This window comes from Pygocentrus nattereri, chromosome 10 (assembly GCF_015220715.1).
Source record: "Pygocentrus nattereri isolate fPygNat1 chromosome 10, fPygNat1.pri, whole genome shotgun sequence".
Taxonomy (NCBI): domain Eukaryota; kingdom Metazoa; phylum Chordata; class Actinopteri; order Characiformes; family Serrasalmidae; genus Pygocentrus; species Pygocentrus nattereri.
In genome coordinates this window covers 13,831,883-13,853,303 of record NC_051220.1, presented here as the reverse complement: position 1 = coordinate 13,853,303, position 21,421 = coordinate 13,831,883, and the positions used below count along the sequence as shown (strand labels likewise).

The window sequence follows — 21,421 nt, the reverse complement described above, 5'->3', positions numbered from 1 at the left end:
TCTCTGCATACTTTGTTAGACCCCTTTTTCCTTGTTCTTCAAGCAAAGCAGGTACTATTTGGGTTGTGGATCATTCTCAACACTGAAGTGTTAGGTACAAGTGGATCAGACACAGCAGTGCTGCTGGTGTATTTAAACACCTCAGTGTCACTGCTGGACTGAGAATAGTCCACCAACCAAAAATATCCAGCCAACAGCATCCTGTGGGCAGCATCCTGTGACCATTGATGAAGGACTAGAGGATGACCAACATCCAGCAGCACATGAGATACCGTCTCTGACTTTACAACTTTAAGGTGGTCTGACAAGGTAGGAGTGTCTAAAAGATTGGACAATGAACAGTGTTTAAAAACTCCAGTAGCACTGCTGTGTCTGATCCACTCGTACCAGTACAACACACACTTAAACACCACCACCACATCAGTGTTACTGCAGTGCTGAGAATGATCCACCACCCAAATAGTACCTGCTCTGTGAGGATCCATGGGGGTCCTGACCACTGAAAAACAGGGTAAAAGGGGCCTAACAAAGTATCAGAGAAACAGATGGACTACATCCTGCAATTGTAGAACTACAAAGTGCATCTATCTATCTATCTATCTATCTATCTATCTATCTATCTATCTATCTATCTATCTATCTATCTATCTATCTATCTATCTATCTCTATAATGTTTCTAGTCATGCACACATTTAAAGGGAGGATCTAGCATGCCTTCAGGCCACTTGAGAATCCTGCATCTGAGACAAAGTGTGATGTATTATTAATTTAGGACATTGGTGTGAGCACTGCAGAGGTTAGCATTCCAACTCATTTAGCACACCTGATTCAACTCATCAGCTAATGAGGCCTTAAATACATGCAGTGACCATCTAGAACCTGAATATGTAACTCCTGAGTTAAAAGTTGAGAGTTCTCCGGAATGTTCACACTGTCCATATGTGAGGCTCTTTGGGTAACCAAGAGTGTTTATGAGACTGATATATGTAAATGAGCTTGATTTTGACTGGCTTCCTCATTTAAAAAAGCAATCTTGGCATTGAAATATTATTTATAACTTCACTGTGAATGGATGGGGCTAAATACATGGATATGTGTAATTGTGTTGGTTTTGGTGTCTCATGACAAAGACAATTAACATAATCTGGTGTGATTTTTTTTTTTTTAATTTATGAATTTGTCTTGTGATAGCAAAGTATGTTGGAGATTCTCAGCATCCCTTGTGGCTTTATTATTTTCTATTTATTAACTTTTATTTTTTCATCTACAGTTTATTTAGTTCATTTTACAGAATTTGTCTATCAACTCCAAAGATAAGTTTGAATGCAATTTACATGTTTTGTTTTTCCAACCACAATGACATTTACTACTGGAAGCTATTAAGCTATATTTGTCATGCTTGCCTATATCTTTACATGTTGTACTACATGATGTATACAAAAGAGGGCCCTCAGACAGCTGTGGATGCCCAATACAGCACATATGAGCTGTGTTAGAAATACAGGAGTAGATGGGAAAAAACTGTACAAATACAGTAATCAGTTGATTTTTTAGTAAACATTGGGAAACCACTGGAGAAATTGCAGCTGTTTCACTGTATATTACTTGCATGTATATGTCAGTTTAGATAACGTTTGAATCACAAATATGCGTAAGTTTATACTGTAAAGCGGGGGGAAGCAAACGCTGTGCTTTAAACTAATGGAAGCATCCTTTCGTGTAATCGCTGCGCTGTCACTGTGTCCAGTTTCGAAGAGAAATAGCGCCAAACTAACCGCAAGAAACTGATGATCCTTCCAGTTAATTCCAGTTCACACACACACGAATATTGGCGAGTATTTTTTTTCAGTTAGCTGTTGCACTGACCATTGCAAAAGGGCGGAGAGGCAGAGGGCTGACGGTCTCCCGACATAAGCAAATTGCCAATAAATTATGCTCTCTGCCGAGAGGGTGAGGGGAGACTGAAACACTGAATCAGGAGAGAGAGCGAGAGAGAGAGAGAGAGAGAGAGAGAGATTGGACTGGCGGAGACCCGTCCGCTGATGAGCGCCTGTTTCCTCTTTGCCTCTAAACGCAGTGCATAAGGGTTTTAGCACTTTTTAGAGAGATGAGCTGCTGTTTTGTTTTCTATAAGCAGTGTAACTGAGTCGTGCTTCCGTCGTCTCTTCCTCGCAACCCCCAATGCGGATTTAATCATCCTGAAAACGTCAATCTCTCCTCAGAGAGGTTCAGCACATCGGACAGCGGCAGCGGCGAGGTATAGTAGCGCGTGCTGGGTTGAGTGCTCGTGCAGGAGGGTGTTTTTGGCAGGACTGTGCGTTATGTATGTTCTTGGATAGAAAAGTGATGGGAACACTTTAGTAAAGCATGCGCGGTTCGAAACGTGACTTTGACGCAAAAGTGCCAGAAGACGCGTGAGCCATGCAGTTTCTAAAGCTAAAACGTAGTCCACTGAATGTTATTCCAATTACAACAGTGTTTGTTTTACACGTGAAGTAAAATACAGGCACACACACACCAGAGTGATAGACTGATTGTCACCGATTTGGTTACGGAGGCGTGGTACGAGGTGGATCGCTGCGTGGACGTTGGAGCGGAAGCGTTTTGAAAGTATTTAGCCACGCTCCCTTCTTTGGCAAAGCGCGAGCGGGCACACTTTCTCATTCATTTTAACAGTCCGCCACTGACTGAGAGACTATTTCCCAAAACACGCTTAAACCCATTTCCATTTGCACATGCCAGAAGAAGACTTGTGGCCGTCAGAAGTCTAAGAGGAAGGGTGGCAAACGATTCGACCATTCATTCCCATTTACTGCACTGGCTTGCATCCCCCAATCATTTTTCAAGCCTGCTCGCCACACTGCTGCAGTGTGTTCAGAAATATAGATAGAGTACAAGAGCCCCAGGGCTCTGTTCTTCAGGGGCATAAACAATCTGAGAGACCTTCAAGCCCTTTTAGTTTCAGAATGCCTTCCTGTATTTATTGGCACTTTGTCCCTGACCTGTCCTTTAACCTTCCAGACCCTCTCTGTAGGCCACAGACATAAAACTGAGTACTAAATATATATTGGACCACTAAATATACATTTCACAGCACTTAGGATTCGAGTTTCAGGTAATCTGTTGTGGTATACTTTAGCATACTACTTATACTTTATGCCAATACTTGTCTTATTTGGTGTTATCAGTTGCTTTTATTTTATACCTCTTTTGTGTTTCCATTTCCCTGAAGTAGCTTTTGCTGCTTGCTAGATTGTCATTGTATAGAAGAATAAATGTCCTTAATGAATTGGCTGGTTAAATTAAAGGTTAATTTCTGCTAAATAAACTATTGAAACGTAAACAGTCATTCAGAGTGGTTTGATGCGAAATGCTCCATTCTAGAGAAACTTACTTAACCTGAACTGTTTGCAGTTGTGGTAAGAGGCGCTGTCATGGGTTGAAGGTTAGGGAACCAGCTCTGTGACCGAAAGGCTGCTGGCTTGATCCCCTTGGCTGACAGTCCGTGACTGAAGTGCCCTTGAGGCAAGGCACCTCTTTGTTGAAATAGTATTTATAACTTCACTGTGAATGGATGGGGCTAAATACATGCATATGTAGAATTGTGTGGGTTTTGGTGTCTCATGACAAAGACAATTAACATAATCTGGTGTGATTTTTTTTTAAATTCATGAATTTGTCTTGTGATAGCAAAGTATGTTGGAGATTCTCAGCATCCATTGTGGCTTTATTATTTTCTGTTTATTAACTTTTATCTTTTCATTTACAGTTTATTTAGTTAATTTCACAGATTTTTTTTCAACTCCAAAGATAAGTTTGAATGCAATTTACATGTTTTGTTTTTCCAACCACAATGACATTTACTACTGGAAGCTATTAAGCTATATTTGTCATGCTTGCCTATATCTTTACATGTTGTACTACATGATGTATACAAAATACAAAACTTGCCAAGTCTGAACTGTTTGCAGTTGTAGTAAGAGGGGCAGTCATGGGCTGGAGGTTAGGGAACAAGCCGTGTGGTCTAAAGGTTGCCGGTTCAATCCCCTTGGCTCACAATCCATGACTGAAGTGTCCTTGAGAAAGGCACCTAACCCCCAAATCCTGGGCTCTGTGGGTAGGGCTGCCCATTGTTCTGGGCATGTGTGCTCAATGGTGTGTATGTGGGTGTTTCACTGCACGGATGGGTTAAGTGCAGAGGTCTAATTCCACAGTGTGCAAACACAGTTGGCTGATGGTTCTACCTCACAGATAGACACTACACAGTTTTTAAAGTTTGGGCCTAAATGTATTTTTTCAATTTAGGTAGATCTGAGGAGCCATTTTTTACAGTGTAACAGAAATACCTGATCTGCCATTCAGTAAAATATAGTGTAAACCAGAACAATATTTTAATTGATGGTCTACAGAACTCTGCTTATATGTCCATATAGGAAAACTTCATTGTATATTGAATAAGAATGTGTAAACAAGGTAAGCTATTCTCAAACATGCACATTCTTATTATCTCCTCATCCCTTCGTCTGTCTGTGGGACCAAACAGGTTCTGCTCTGCTGCAGGTGCTGAAAATATCTCTCCTAGCTGGGTTATGTAGTTCTAGAAAAAAAAACTTTAAGTAGGTATAAAACTTTTACATGGTTCCTTCAATTTTAAAAAGGCTCTCTCATTTACAAACATGTTTCATCCACTAAAATCTGCTTTTGCAAGCCAAAAGTTGAGTGTAGATAGTGATCTGGATTCACACTGAGATTTTCACCATCCACCGCTCTCTTTTATCACAGCAGCAGAGTGAACCCAGAACTTCCTGCTGGTAACTAGGCATGGCTGTACTGCCCACAGTGCCTGCCAACACCCCCTCACCTCAGCCTTTAGCATATGTGACATGCTACTTTCAGATGCAGGCTGCTGCTGTCCACTTTCCTGCCAGCCCTTAAACCCCTGCTGGCTAATTACTGTCACAAAGTCAGTACAGACAGCTGGAGAGGGCATGCTGTGAAGCAGAGCATTTGACTGTAGCAAACTGGACATAGGCCCTTGCCCCATGACTGCAGTCTGCATATTTGAAGAGTTCAGGATGACTAAACGTCTTGCCTCCAAAATTTGGTGAAGTTATAAAGTTGAGCCCAAAAGCCAATTACAGTAACAATGTTTTCAGGGTCTGTGCTATGTGTATTTTTAAAAATAATGGTGCCAGAAAGAGTTCTTTGGACTGATGCCATAGAGGAACCACTTGTGGTCCTCTAATGAATGATTATTAAAATAACATCCTTTGATTCCCTATAGCACTCTTCAACTGACTTTTGTACATGAGCTGTGTGTGAAGAACCTTTTTAAAACGTAAAGCATCTTCACATAATGTACAATTTCAATAGCCAACTAACGTTTTTTTTTCATACTCTTAAAAAGAACCCTTTGAAGCAGGCTCTCAAAAAAGCAAGGAACGTGTTTTTGTTTCTGTTTCTGTTTTTGTTTTAAAGCAATAGTTCTCAAATCAGTCCACATCTTTCTCAATTCATAGGTGCTGCAAGTTAAAGAGCAAAAATTTGGACTATCTGGAGGTTTCTGGGGACTGGACTGGCTGAGAATCTCTGCCAAAAATGGTTTATGGTGGTGAGAAAAAGGTTCTTTAATGGCATCATGCAAAGAACCCTTTTGACACCTTTATTTTTAACAATATTTATTTACAGAAGAACCATTTAGGAACTTTTACTATAAAGTACTATAAAGTAGTAGCACTAACAACCATCCATCCATCCATTTTCTAAGCCACTTCTCCGTCAGGGTCGCGGGGGGGTTCTGGAGCCTATCCCAGCAGTCTTCGGGCGGAAGGCAGGATACACCCTGGACAGGTCGCCAGTCCATCGCAGGGCAGACAGACAGTCACAGACAGTCACTCACACCTAGGGGCAATTTAGCATATCCAATTGGCCTGACTGCATGTCTTTGGACTGTGGGAGGAAACCGGAGAACCCGGAGGAAACGCATGCAGACACAGGGAGAACATGCAAACTCCACACAGAGAGGACCCTGATAGTAGTACTAACATAATGCTGTAAATGTAAATGTAAAATGACATGCCAGTACTATTACTTAACACACCAAAAGGAGTGTGGCTTCATTTCATAACAAATGAGGACACATCCTTAAAAAAGAAGATCTTTTACAAATAGGGTTTTCTAAATCGTTATCCACTGAAAGGTTTTTTAGAGATCTAAAAGTGGTTCCACTGTGGCAAAAGAACCCTTTTTGATTTAAGACATAGAACTTTTTATCCAGGCCATGGCATTTTTGTACAACATTTTAGTAAATGAGATGTGTGAGCATGGAGAACATTTTTAAGGTTCACACAATATAAAGTTCCATACTTATTTAAGGGTTCGTCCTAGAACCTTTCCTTAAACTTTAAAATGGTTCTTCACACTTACACATCTCATTTACAAAAATGTTTCTTTAAAGAACTGTCCATTGAAAGATTCTTTATCAAACCAAAAATGATTCTTCTATGGCATCACTCAAAGAACATTTTCTGGCATCTGCTTTTAAGAATGCAAGGAAAGACAACCCCCCCCCAAAAAATCTCTTGAATGTGCCAAAAAATATTCTTTGCAATGTATAGAACTACTTCTTTTTCTCTAAAGAATGTTTCAGGACATGTCTCACAGAGTATTTTTTGTAAATGTCACATGCAAGTGTGAAGAACCTTTGTAAACCCCTGCATAATGTAGAAGTTCAGTAAACGTTTTAGGCCTAGGTTTAGGCCTGTTCTTGAACTATATGTCCAAGTGAACAACCATGAGGAACCTTTACTTTAAAGCTCTAGAATTGACACCACACACTAATCATCTCAAGTTACTATAGAATAACCACTTCTGGTTCCCTAAAAATATTTCAGTGCATTCTTCAGATAATAATGTTTGTAAATTAATCACGTGAGTGTGTGCACCCTTTCAAAATAACATCTATATAAAGTCCTACAATCAATTGCTTTTTCTAGAACCATTCAAACCAGGAACCATCAATTTTCTTTACTATAGACTATTAGCACTGGTGTCACATACACTTATTGCCAAAAATATTCACTTACCCATCCAAATAATTGAATTCAAGTGTTCCAATCACTTCCATGGTTACATGTGTATAAAACGAAGCACCTAGGCATGAGGCAGACTACATATATAAACATTTGTGAAAGAATTGGTCGCTCTCAGGAGCTCAGTGAATTCCATTGTGGTACCATGATACAAGCCAACCTGTGCAACAATTCCAGTCGTGAAATTTCCTCACTACTAAATATTCCACAGTATACAGTATTATAACAAAGTGTAAGCGATTGGGAACAACAGCATCTCAGCCATGAAGTGATAGGCCACATAAAATGACAGCAGGGTCAGCGGATGCTGAAGTGCATAGTGTGCAGAGGTTGCCAACTTTTTGAGTCAATCGCTACAGACCTCCAAACTTCATGTGGCCTTCAGATTAGCTTAAGAACAGTGCATATAGAGGTTCCTGGAATGGGTTTCCATGGCCGAGCAGCTTCATCTAAGCCTTACATCACCAAACGCAGTGCACAGTGTCAAATGTAGTGGTGTAAAACGCTGCCACTGAACTCTAGAGCAGTTTGGTGGAGGGGGTTTATGGTGTGGGGTCGTTTTTCAGAGGTTGGGCTGGCCCCTTAGTTCCAGTGAAAGGAACTCTTAATGCTTCAGCAGACCAAGAGATTTTGGACAAGTTCATGCTCCCAACTATGTGAGAACAGTTCGGGGATGGCAAGTTTGGTGTGGAAGAACTTGACTAGCCTGCACAGAGTCCTGACCTCAACCCAATAGGTCAGGGATGAATTAGAATTAGAATTTGGGATGAATTAGAGCGGAGACTGTGAGCGAGGCCTTCTCGTCCAACGTCAGTGTCTGACCTCACAAATGCGCTTCTTGAAGAATGGTCAAAAATTCCCATAAACACACAACTAAACCTTGTGGAAAGCCTTCCCACAAGAGTCGAAGCTGTTATACCTGCAAAGGATGGGCCGACATCACATTAAACCCCGTGGATTAAAAATGGGATGTCACTCAAGTTCATTTGCATGTGAAGGCAGATGAGCGAATACTTTTGGCAATGTACACTCATCAGCAACTTTATTAGGTACACCTGTTCAATTAGTTGTTAACACAAATAGCTAATCAGCCAATCACATGGCCACAACTCAATGCATTTAGGCATGCAGAGGTGGTCAGGACAACTTGCTGAAGTGCAAACTGAGCATCAGAATGGGGAAGAAAGGTGATTTAAGTGACTATGAACATGGCGTGGTTGTTGGTGCCAGACGGGCTGGTCTGAGTATTTAAGAAACTGCTGATCTACTGGGATTTTCACGCACAACCGTCTCTAAGGTTTACAGAGAATGGTCCCAAAAAGAAAATATCCAGTGACGAAAATGCCTTGTTGATTTGAGAGGTGAAGGCAAAAGGGGGTCCAACCGTTTACTAGCAAGGTGTACCTAATAAAGTGGCCTGTGAGTGTAGTGTACAAGGCATCACATGCAAACCTTTTAATAGATAGTTTAGAGAATAATTAACAATGAAGAGCCTCAGTTTTAAAGGTCATGCAAATATTTTATATATGTGAGTGCAAAAAACCTTTTTAAAGAACCTCCACATAATGTTCACTAAATAGATAAAGGCTTGTCCTTGAAGTATATGACCAAGAACCAATTAGGAACCTTTATAAACCTGTACATTCCTCTTGACAAGAAAAGGGCTTTCAAAGCTGTTGATGCAGATTAGAGATAGTGAAAGCAAAACTGGATGCATGCAAATATATTACTTTGTACAGAGATTTGAAGCAAACATTCAGGATTTAAAAGTGCAATACAGTAGTGAGAATAGAAACAGGTGAACTGCCTGACCTCATCACTTGCTTTGAACTGTTATAGCTGATCCACCAACCCCCACCACCATGCCGTTCTGAGTCACACATGTGAATTCATCAGCACTGTCATCGAGTGATTTACAACATTGTTAACAATGCTGCCTTATCCTCATTCTTTAAAACTCTGGCTTCCAGGTTGTTCTTAGCTGATATGCAAGAAAAGTGTTATTAAAAAGCTTGTAAATAGAGTCTATGTGGGCATGTTGAGTTTATTTACATAATGCAATGTATCCAAGCCTGCTTGGGGTCCAAGGTCTGGTTACCATTACACTTTGTCAAACAGCACAATTTCTTTGGCCTGAGAGTGTACACTTTCAATCAGTGGTTGTGACTGAACCACAAAGTCATTTTCAGTAACAGCTTGTTTCAGGGTCGGAACAATGAAGACATTTGCTTGTATACCAGTGCTAGCACTTTATCCAACAACTGGAAAAAAAGTCATAACAAATGTAGCCAAGAAAGTACAACATGTTTCGTTAATGGGTTTTGTACACTAAGCATTGTACTGTGTTTCTTCTCCTATCATGATTGCTGTGACTGTGCACTCTTGAAAATAAAGGTTTCAAAATGTTCTTTGAGCGATGCCACAGAAAACCACCCTTGGTTGTCTAAAACACAACTCTTTTTTTGTGAGAAAAAGAGATTTGTAAGTGTAAAGAACCTTTTAAAGGTTTAAAGAACTTTCACATAACATAAAGTTCCATATGTGTTTAAGGTTCTTCCATCTTTACATTATGTGGAATATATTTAAAATTTCAAAAGATTCTTCAAACTTACATATCTCATTTACAAAAAAAAGTCCTTGAAAGAACCATTAGTTGAAAGGTTCTTTAGGGAATCAAGTGTTTTCTATGGAATTACTCAAACAATCCTTATTGGTAACATTATTTTTGAAAAGGAATTTTTCTAAATTTCTGCATTATTAAATGGTTGAGATATCATCTTCAGTGTGGTCTGATGTGAAATGCACCATTCTAGAGAGACTTGTTCACAATGGTATTACAACCCCAATTCCAATGAAGTTGGGACATTGTGTAAAACATAAATAAAAACAGAATACGATGATTTGCAAATCCTTTTCAACCTATATTCAATTGAATACACTACAAAGACAAGATATTTAATGTTCAAGTGGATAAACTTTATTGTTTTTTGCAAATATTCACTCATTTTGAATTTAATGCCTGCAACACGTTCCAATGAAGTTGGGACAGGGGAAACAAAAGACTGGAAAAGTTTAGGAATGCTCAAAAAACTATTTGGAACATTCCACAGATTAACAGGTTTATTGGAAACAGCTGAGTGTCATGAATGGGTATAAAGGGGACATCCACTTTGTGAGCAAATAGTCCAACAGTTTAAGAACAATGTTTCTCAATGTGCAATTGCAAGGAATTTAGGGATTTCATCATTTACAGTCCATAATATCATAAAAAGATTCAGAGATTCTGGAGAAATCTCTGCGAGTAAGCAGCAAGGCAGAAACCCAACATTGAATGCCCATGACCTTCGATCCCTCAGATGGCACTGCATTAAAAACCGACATCATTCTGTAACGGATATTACCACATGGGCTCAGGAACACTTCAGAAAACCACTGTCAGTGAATACAGTTCATCGCTCCATCTACAAGTGCAAGTTAAAACTCTGCCATGCAAAGCGAAAGCCATATATCAACAACACCCAGAAACGTTGCTGGCTTCTCTGGGCCCGAGCTCATCTGAGATGGACTGACGCAAAGTGTGCTGTGGTCTGATGAGTCCACATTTCAAATTGTTTTTGGAAATCATGGAGGTCGTGTCCTCCGGGCCAAATAGGAAAAGGACCAGATTGTTATCAGCGCAAAGTTCAAAAGCCGGCATCTCTGATGGTCTGGGGATGTGTTAGTGCCCATGGCATGGGTAACTTGCACATCTGTGAAGGCACCATTAATGCTGAAAGGTACATACAGGTTTTGGAGCAACATATGCTGCCATCCAAGCAACGTCTTTTTCAGGGACATCCCTGCTTATTTCAGCAAGACAATTTCTGCACACAGAAACAGCGTGGCTTCGTAGTAAAAGATTGCAGGTACTACACTGGCCTGCCTGCAGTCCAGACCTGTCTCCCATTGAAAATGTGTGGCGCATTATGAAGTGCAAAAGCATTGAATTTGAATTTGAAGCAGAGACCCCGGACTGTTGAGCAACTGAAGTTGTATATCAAGCAAGAATGGGAAAGAATTCCACCTACAAAGCTTCAACAATTAGTGTCCTCAGTTCCCAAACGCTTATTGAGTGTTGTTAAAAGGAAAGGTGATGTAACATAGGGGTAAACTGTCCCAACTTGTTGCAGGAACGTGTTGCAGGCATCAAATTCAAAATGAGTGAATATTTGCAAAAAACAATAAACTTTATCTGTTTGAGCATTAAATATCTTGTCTTTGTAGTGTGTTCAATTGAATATAGGTTGAAAAGGATTTGCAAGTCATCGTATTCTGTTTTTATTTATGTTTTACACAACGTCCCAACTTCATTGGAATTGGGGTTGTAATAGGAACCAGATATCTGAAACATTTAATGCCTTTAACAGCTACTTTAGTGAAGGTATGAAATGAAATAGTTATGAATAATCTGGCAGTTGCCTGAGACATTGTTTTTGGTAGTGTTGTGATGTATTTCAATGTGTTTATTTTAATCAGTTCATGCCAAGATGTTAAGAAAGCTGGGGTGGTGCCCTCAAGGGTACACCTCAGTACCTTTAGTCAGGGAACATAACTATACTCTAATCCATTAAAATGATATTTTCTAAGCTGCTTTGACTCCACACACTCCGTTTCGTGTCCAGGCTTTTTATTTTATTGTTCTGTTTTAAAACATTAGGATGTGAAAAGGTGCAAATGCATACTGTTCACCTGGAAAAAACGTTGGACTTTAAAACCACTGTTGTACCTTTGAGGGCACATTTACATTGTTTGTACCTTGAAGAATGAAAAATGTACCATGCACAGAACCTTCATTTCTAACAGTGTAGTAAATAAAATGGCTGTGTTTGACATTGTGACCCCGGTTCCAAAAAAACACCACTGTAAAATAAATAAGTTGGTATATTTTTCCTACATTACACCATTTCATATCAAACCACTCTGGATGGCTTTGTTTACATCTTCACGATTTAATTATGGAAAAAAAAATTAATTAAGTGGAATTTAAAAGTACAATGTGAAGTTCATATCGCTGTTGTCGAACAAAACCATTTATCTCCAAAATGAGAACTTTACAGTAGAAGGAAAAAACATACTCTACTTTTAATGTAAGTCAATGGAACCAGACCTTTTCCCAAGCAATTTTGGTCATTTTTCATTTTTGTTGGTCATTTCATCATGAAATTTACACACACTGTAAAGGAAATTATGTCAAAAACTGAAAAATGTCCTTTGACTTTCTCTTTCATTATGCGAGGGGATTATCTTATTTCCAATCTCCTATGAATTATCTCCTGAAAAATCAATCACTCATACTTTGCATTACCATATTCTGTCAACACATCTGACCTTGTGAGCCCTTGAGCAATCAAGATGTCTCCCAGCTCTCCAAATAATGCAGGGGAGAGAGGGAGGAAGGTAGGGGATAAGAGAATAAGTGATATAGATATAAATAACATCAGTTTGCCATTATGTGAGATCGCACCGGTTTCTGATGTGGCCCTTTTGGCATCTTTGAATCTCACTGGTCTTTTTCACTTCCCTTTCTTGTCTCCCAGAACTGAAATCATGAGAATTGCATAGCACATGCTTTCAAGAGCATGTTTTGTCTCTCTGGAACATGTTTTAAGACTAATTGCTCTCATATTTTGCTGGGAGTGAGGGAATGGGAGCAAGGCATATCATGCAATGGACAACTGCATTTCAAACTCTGGGATACTATAGAAGGACAAACTTTGTTATAATAACAGAAATGATCTCCTTTAGTGAATATAAAGCAGTCCTTCTTTTGTCAAAAATTTTGAGTATATATTCAAAAGAATGGTAAACAATCAAAATATCTTAGATCATTACTCCCAGCAATAGAAGTTTAATGCTAATAAGCAAATACGTTTAATAACTAATGAATAAACACAGCCAAAAAAAATATGAGCAAAAATATATAGCACATTTTTCCAATGTAGCCATACATACAACAATGAATCAACAGTCATACTAACAGCTAATATGGCCTACACATTTAGGAAATCTGCTGATTTATCTTTGTACAACATAGAACACATTCCTAAAATACAGCCAGAGGTACCTCATTGCTATACGTTTTAGGTATCTGTATTTTATTTATGTATTTCTGGTGCTTAATATCTTTTACTCGCAGCATTTAAAAATCTCTACAGTATGAAAAGTGGCTCATTAGATCTACTTAAAGAAATGACTTCATATAGAAACAAGTAATTGGACTAGTTTTATTCAACTGAAAAATCTTACTTTGGAAGAATTGTTCATTCAAAGTATTTATTTAGGTTGAATAAAACTAGTTAATTTACATGTTACTGCAAGAAGTATTTTTTAAATAGATCTGACCGCCACTTTTTGCAGTGTATTTTTCCTCACTTCATTTTCAAAAGAGGCTCATAACTTTAGTTTTATCAGTCTATTTATTTATTTATTTATTTTATGAGGCAATTCTATTCAGGCACTTAGTGAAGCCAAATCAAAATCCTACTGGATTTGAAATAGGGGAAGGGAAGTGAAGTGAACCTGTGATTTGCTTCTTTCATGGCCCCAGCAGTGAGTATGAGGAAAAAGGAAGAAAAAATAAACAGATGAGACAGTTGAATTCAAAGATTGCTAAAGCTCTGAGAAAGCATACATAAGCACAATAACTCTCAGACAAACTCTAAATGTTATATCCAAGTGTTTACTTGTACTTGTTTAGAATTTAATCCAGTGGCTCTGTTCTCAAGTGATACAGCACCAGTTTGCTGACTGTAACTGAGACTTTATTACCCATTCCACCTTAAATGATGTAGCAGTCACGTTCAGATGCTTGAATGGATGTTAGTGTGCAACTGTAGGATTTCTTTAGGTGGAAGAGAAATATGAATAAGAAGCTAGCTTCAGCATCGAGAGACAAGTGTGACTGTGTGAATCTGGCCACAATATTATCATATTTAAAACTGGCTGACCGAACATACAGCGCTACAGAGTTTATCACATATGCTTTAGTCTTTCAGTTTGTTATAAGCATGCCAGTCTTTGCATTTGAAGTTCACTGCTATAAAAGATTAACTGCTTTTAAAAGTATATCTGCCCTTAAAGTGTATAATTTTCTATGCGTCCAAAGATGAAAACAAATGTATACAATGCCATTGTTGCTGGCTTTGAGAAAATGTCAAAGCAAACATGTTATTTCAGTGTTTTTACAGGTAAGAATACAGGATCCATAAATATGTTTCATGCCCCCCATGGCAATATACTTTTACCTATAATTAGATTTAGGCTTTAAAGACTGTTGTGCTGTTTTTATTGTCTTTGCAACATGGTTGGTGCAGTGTAGTGGTTAATACCTCTGTCTTCTACGCTGTAGACTGGGGTTCAGTCCCCCATCAGGGCAAGCACCCTACACTATACCTATAAGAGTTCTTGGGCAAGACTCCTAACACCACCTTGGCCTACTTATGTAAAATTATCAAATTGTAAGTCGGTCTAGATAAGAGCGTCAGCCAAATGCCATAAATGTAACTTTCCTGTGGTTTACTGTCTGATTTTAACTTGATTTTAAGGTTTGTTGTCTTCTCTGCACAGAAGTAATATCTGTACAGTTGGGGGGGGCTGTACTTTTATATTTCTACTTGAGTAAAAACTGCAAATCATAGTTCAACTTTTAAACTAGATTACTGCTACATTTACTCGAATAAGGGACTTGTGTACCTTGTGATTGATGTAGCCTTTTATACTGGATGCATGCAGAAGTGAGAGCATGCCCAAAGTTTAGCTTCAATTTAAATATCTTTGGACACCTGCCACTATATAAGCATGTAAAAGACAGTGGATTTAATGGTTCATGAGGATTGGTTGGTGGAACATTACCCCACTAAACATGTCTCTGACACCAGGCCTAGGTCTTGGCCTGAACAGATGGTTCTAGGAAAACTTTTAATTGGTCTAAAACTTTCACATTATGTATAATGGGCAAAAATGGTTCTCCACTGAAAGATCCTTGATGAGAATCCAAAGGGGTTCTTCTAAGACATTGCTCCAAAGAACCCTTTCTTGCACCTTAAAGTGTACACTAGTGTTCAACTGGTGGCAAGTTCATTTTCTGCAACCAGTTTCTTTGATCTCCCAGTTCTTCTGGCTCTCTTTAACCCCCATCTCAGCTATGTTGCTGTGCTGTCTGCATGTCATTGTAAGTCTGAGTTGTCAGAGAGAAAAGACGAGTGCACATACTCTCCCTTTCCTCTTAGCACCATGCTGGGGACAGCCGTGTCACTCAGAGATAAAGCATCTCATAGACGTGAGCAGATTGGAAAACACCCAACCTGCCACATCTCCACTGCTGCAATTCTCTCTGTCATCTGAAGCCAAGAAGACTAAAGACAAAAACAGTGAGTGAAGAGATATACTAGTCAGTGAAGTGGAGGAGACAGAGGAGGGGACTTTGAATCTGACGAATTCTCTCTGTAAGCGATTGCTTCTGGGTTTCACCTCCTGCTTGGGTCTGATACTTCAACTGAGATGCATGGAGGAGTAAATGAGCCGGTGGAAGGGGAGTTACAAAGAGGGAAATTAAAAGATAAATCCTCGCAGCAAGACCATGTCTGCATGCTAATGTCTGGAAATTGAATTTGGAAGGAAGGCTCTTGACTGTGTGACCGCGCAGATTCTCAAGCTTGATTCGGAGGCTTAGAGCAATGCATGAGAAATCAGATGGTATCTTGTAAGCCACCTCACATACTAATACATCTCTTATACTCTTCAGATAGTATAGCACTCAAATGGGCCATTTTCAAATGGCAGGCAAATGTTCACGAAGGTCAGGAGGCATAAATGAGCACTAAATGAAAAAGTGGGGAGAGAGTGCCTGGAGGATAATTGTTGCTGACTGATAATCCCTCCTGTGAGAACAATGAAGCTCTAGTCTCAGATGACCTCTAAAAGCACTAGCAAAAAAAAAAAAAAAGAGAAGTTTAAAGGGCAGGAGAAGGGTGGACAAGGACAAAAGGAAAACATGAAAAGATCCCAAGTGGACAGTAAACGGGAAAAAGAAGAGTTTCATAATAATGGAATACTCCAGCATCTGTACACTGTGATGCCACAGAAGATGCAATACCATGCACTCTTAAAAATAAAAGTGCCAGAAAGCACCTCCACATAATGTAAATATTGTAGAAGGACCCTACATTGGTTAAGAACCTTTATATTGTGTGAAGAACCAAAAGTGGACCTTTGGTGGCACCGCTCCTAGAATAATTTGCGGCAGTGTTTTTTAAGAGAGTAGAAGAATTTAAAGGATGTTTTGCAAATCAGATGTGCAAGTTTAATAAAGTTTAATGAACCTCCACATAAAGGTTTTGTATGACTATGTCAAGAATGATTTTAAAACCTTTATTTTTGAGAGTGTAGCACATGGTTGATTATCACGAACAATATTTTTCTCTGTATTATGTTCCCTGCATTACTGTGTTTCCCTTTTCTTAGTAAAAGAACAGAAAACCTGTTAACTTGCTTTTGCCCACATTGTACAGTATAGTTTGTCAGTTCATAACTTAAAAAAGTTACTTTATGTGATTACAAGCAGTTTAACTGTTTTCAAATAAATCAATCAAATAAAAAATGTTTTGCCCATCAAACCTCAAAAACTATTTCAGAAAGCTTCTGCAGTGTTAGATTTATATATTTGGCACTCTCATCTAGATGTAGTGTAATTTAAAAATGGTACTTTATAAGATTTCTAAGAATTACTGACATTACTGAGTCAGGAGGAGAAAACAGCTAAAACAAGATGTTTATGTGTTACTGCAAGTCACTTTGTAAAGCCTGAAAGAATTCAAAAGTCAGAGGTGTTTCGTGGGAGTTTTTCAGACCACATCATACTCTTTAATGTATTAACATCACACATACAGGCTTAGGGTATGGCTCGATGTTAGGTTTTAAAAGCAAAATCAACATTATATTGATGAGGACATGATAATAATAGTAGATAATTCACTTACATCTTTGGACGACACGTCTTTGTCAAGGTTTGACTGAGCTCTCCTTAAATATTCTTTGAACACGTTCATAATCATCAACTACTAGTTGCAACAACAGATCTTAAGTAATATTGTGTTAATTGTTAGGTCAGTCATAGCTATGGCCATTATTCAGAAAGGACTTTATACTCATTGCAAAAATCATATATACATAACATTGACGGTTGCTAAGCAGCCTAGGTTACAAAGCAAAACAATTGTGTTTGCATACTTGCTACTGGCAAAACAAAAGCATTTCATCAACAATGAAATTTGCCTATTGATAATGTTATAGAGTGTGCTTATAGTCACACTGATGAATAAACATCTTAACAGCAAAAAAAGGTCAACATGGGCTGATTCAGGAGGACAGCACTCAGTAAAATAACATTTCTCAACTAACTCTACATAGAAGCCAATATGAGTCAATAGTAGGGGAGGGCAATTCAAACTCAAATTTTAATCTGTTCAGATAATAGCAATATGGTATCATGATATAAAAAGTGAAAACAATTATAATGGTAACAGTAGTAATATCAATAACTACACATTGCTATAATAATATAATATAAACAATAATATATATAGTTGTTATTAGCACTATTATTGTTGCTGCTGTTGCCATTCTTCTTCTTATTGTTGTTGTTGTTGTTGTTGTAGAAGAATTAGCAACTGAAAAGTATTCTTCATTGTGTAAATACTAGCACACTGATAGCTTCTTCACTATAAAAAAAAAGGTTTTAATGGTTTAGTAGTGATGGGGAAAGATCTGTTTCGTCCAACACAATGCCATGGCTCTGGTCCAACAGGGCAAAACAAAAAAGCAGTAATCAGTAGTTAGTTTAATCTAAAACGCCATGTTGTAGAGCTTCCATCCATCCATCCATTTTCTATGCCGCTTCTCCGTCAGGGTCACGGGGGGTGCTGGAGCCTATCCCAGCAGTCTTCGGGCAAAAGGCAGGATACACCCTGGACAGGTCACCAGCCCATCACAGGGCAGACAGACAGACACAGACAGTCACATCCAGGGGCAATTTAGCATGTCCAATTGGCCCGACTGCATGTCTTTGGACTGTGGGAGGAAACCGGAGAACCCGGAGGAAACCCACGCAGACACGGGGAGAACATGCAAACTCCACACAGAGAGGACCCTGGCCGCCCGGCCGGGGAATCGAACCCAGGCCCTCCTCGCTGTGAGGCAACAGCGCTACCCACCACGCCACCGTGCCGCCTGTTGTAGAGCTTATAATAGTTATTTAAGCTATTCATGCTCATGTTTAGTTTGCTAAACCAAAAGTGTTTGGGCTTGTCACGGTATCCACAGTATGGCAAAATTCATACCATGAGAACATCATACCAGTATTCTTTATACTGGTGTACCCCCCACACCTGGTCAATGGGCTTTCTTTTCTTTTTTTTTCCTTTTACTGAGTACAAGGAAACAAACTGCAAATGCTGTGAGTGTCCATTGAGAATTACAGATGCAGTAGATAGATATTAGTATTGTTAAATGAAAGAGTTGAGAGTAGATTAAACTTGAATGACCCATGGAATGACTGAAAAAGCAGATATGAAAGAAAAACAGAACAGAAAGCAGTGAGATGAGGTCAGAGCAAGGAATCTCAAGCACATTAGATTTGCAGAAGTAGGTAGGTAAGGATAAAAGTTCTGTCTCACCGTCTGAAATGTAGAGCCTACAGCTTTATTCTTCATGTGCCATCAGATCCTGCTCTAAACCAAGGCTATTCATGACTCTTAATATCGGAGCAGCAGTCTTTGTGTAGCACTCACCAAAGCTAAAGAGGATCACATGGCATGCTTAGCCTTTTCCCCCTGACATCATCTTTTTTTATCCTTCTTTACACTCTGGAAGGCATAACTTGGCACAGTGGGGAATCAGCCTATTAAGCGAGGTGCATGTTATGGTCACACTGTTTTCTACATCCTTTAGAGACTAAATGGTAGTGCTGGGTACAAAGAAGCAAGTCATATAGGTCAAAATACAGGATGCATAGTAAGTTGAGGCGCAATCATTTTTGACAAAACCGTACAGTGAAAATAACACTGTGGTTAACAGCCTGCTGGCACTTATAAGAGCCAAATACAGATCCTGAATTGCTCAAGCTGCAAATATAAAAAATAGACATGAATTCAGGTCTGGTTCAGCCAGGAATCGTTTGCTTCATGCTGAAAACAAAATGCCACTTATGTTTTTATCTTAACTCTGCATGATTTTTTTCTTCATTTTCTTAAGTGTTATTAATTGACTTAAGGACATGTCAATTTCAATAGCATTGAAGTAGTTTGGAAACTAGGGGTGACACTTTATTGGTGGAGGGTCTACTCAAACATTAAAAATTAAATATGCATAAAATTTATGCTGCACATCTCCAATTTAATATTTCATCATTTTTGGCAAATTAGGTATTCTGGGTAACATGAGTGATGTGGCAGTATGACTTCTACTGATCAAATCAAACCAGTCATTTTATTTTGCTTAATCAAAACATCATTTGTAAAAAATGATCGTGTTGCATTTGTTTACCCTTAAACATTTTCTGACTAGGCAACCATTTAAAGCCTACACCTATGTGAAAATGTTTATTGCTGTGGCGAACCATGACGATTAGAGCTAGGGCTTTGGTTTGGGCAATTAATGTAAAAACTCAATCAAAACATGAGGAAAAACAACTTCTCAGTGATAATACTAACATCCTTGTAGTATGCCAGTAGTTTGTTAGCACTAAGCTAATATCGATTCATACGAACACTTTCTGTTGAGGTTAAAGTTAGCTTCTTATTAAAATTTTCCATTCCACATTTACCACCACAGCAGTTTCATTCTGCTAAGTTTGGTTTGATTTGCATACATATTTTGGACATTTTGATAGTTAATATTCTGTTTGTGGATTTTATTATTTTATTTGAATTTTTAGGCACATAGATATTTATAGATTGTATGTGTGTTCAAAGTTGTGTTTGCAAACCATGTACTGGCTAGTATGTTTGAAATATGCTCAAATTGAGCTAAAATTATTATCACCAAAACAGTCATGAGCAAAGCATTTGGTAAAGTTTCAGCAGTGATTGTTACAGTAGTGACAAAAATAGAATAATTAATCATATATTTTAATAAAATAAATACAATTAAGACATAAGGTCACTCAAAGAAAAAAGGATCTTAGTCTGAATTCCTAGTATGTTAGTCCGAAATGAACTAAGTCAGAAATAGGTAAACTGTAAGTGACCCTACGATCTTGCAGTAAGTCTGACTCAGATGAGCATGAGATATGACAGAGCTAAGCCATTAAGAGATTTGAATGTCCCAAGCAAAGGTTTGTAGTGTTGCAGTGCAAAATGTAACAAGAAGCCAGCTTAAATAGAATAATGAATCATTAACATCAAATTACACAATTATTTTGCTGCTGCCTGCAATATCTGCAACTTCTTAGGGTCAATATCTGTTAGTTGTTCAGCTTCCAAAAGATGTTGAAGTATGTTTTTTGCATCTCTCTCTAAGTCTTCATCTCTCTGTTGCAAGGTCACCTGCAGGCTCCCTGCAGACTGCCAAGCAGGTTTGGCCTAAGCCCAGTAGGGTCTTACTTTGATTATCTGAAGAGATGAGGAGACTCTTGTCTATAAATCCTGCAGTGGGACCAGGGTCTTGCTCTTTTGGACAGAAAATGGGTGCCTTAGGCCAGAAAGGGAGATTTTGAAACTGAATTTCTCTGTCCAGTGCACAGAGACGTTAGCTCTATTGACCTGTCCCAGGGTGTTTCCTAATAGATGGCACGGCAGGCTTGTGAAAATACATGTAACTCCACTCAGTCGCAGAGCCACCATGAGGCAGCTTTACTAGCAGACACAAAGCCAGAAGCCAGGAGCTTAAAGGACAGGATGAATGAGGTCACAGCTGCGAGAGGGAAGAGGGAGTGGTGCTGTGGGCAAACCCCCGACCGCCTCAATGTTCCCTCTTTCACACTCATCTCTTGCCCACACTTGGTGGTGTGAAAAGCATATTGAGAGTGCCGGGGCATGCTGTGCCAAGTTGCAGACGCGTTCCACAAAAAACACAGCAGCTGGGCCTGCTTCCTGAGCCATAACTGAGAGCAAGAATGGAGCAGGGAAAATGCGACAGTTTGAATTCTGATACTTTAGGGATTGGAAGAAAAATTGATACAACATAGTATTGCAATACCTTGGGTAAAAAACAGTATGAATATATAGAAGACTATTGTTAGATAAAAGGTTGCATTATATTTCATTTCAACTATGACTGTCCAGTTTGACACCTG

At 38.9% G+C, this 21,421-nt stretch overlaps 1 protein-coding gene across 1 annotated transcript in view; it reads left to right on the top strand.

Moving 5' to 3' along the window:
• The first annotated feature begins 1,951 nt into the window (after positions 1-1,951).
• The window catches only part of tmem121aa (transmembrane protein 121Aa), a 37,709-nt gene continuing 18,239 nt past the window's right edge, over positions 1,952-21,421 (top strand). The window contains exon 1 of the mRNA XM_017708785.2: positions 1,952-2,258. The gene's annotated coding sequence lies outside the window, so the exon portion shown is untranslated. The remainder of the gene's footprint in view (positions 2,259-21,421) is intronic.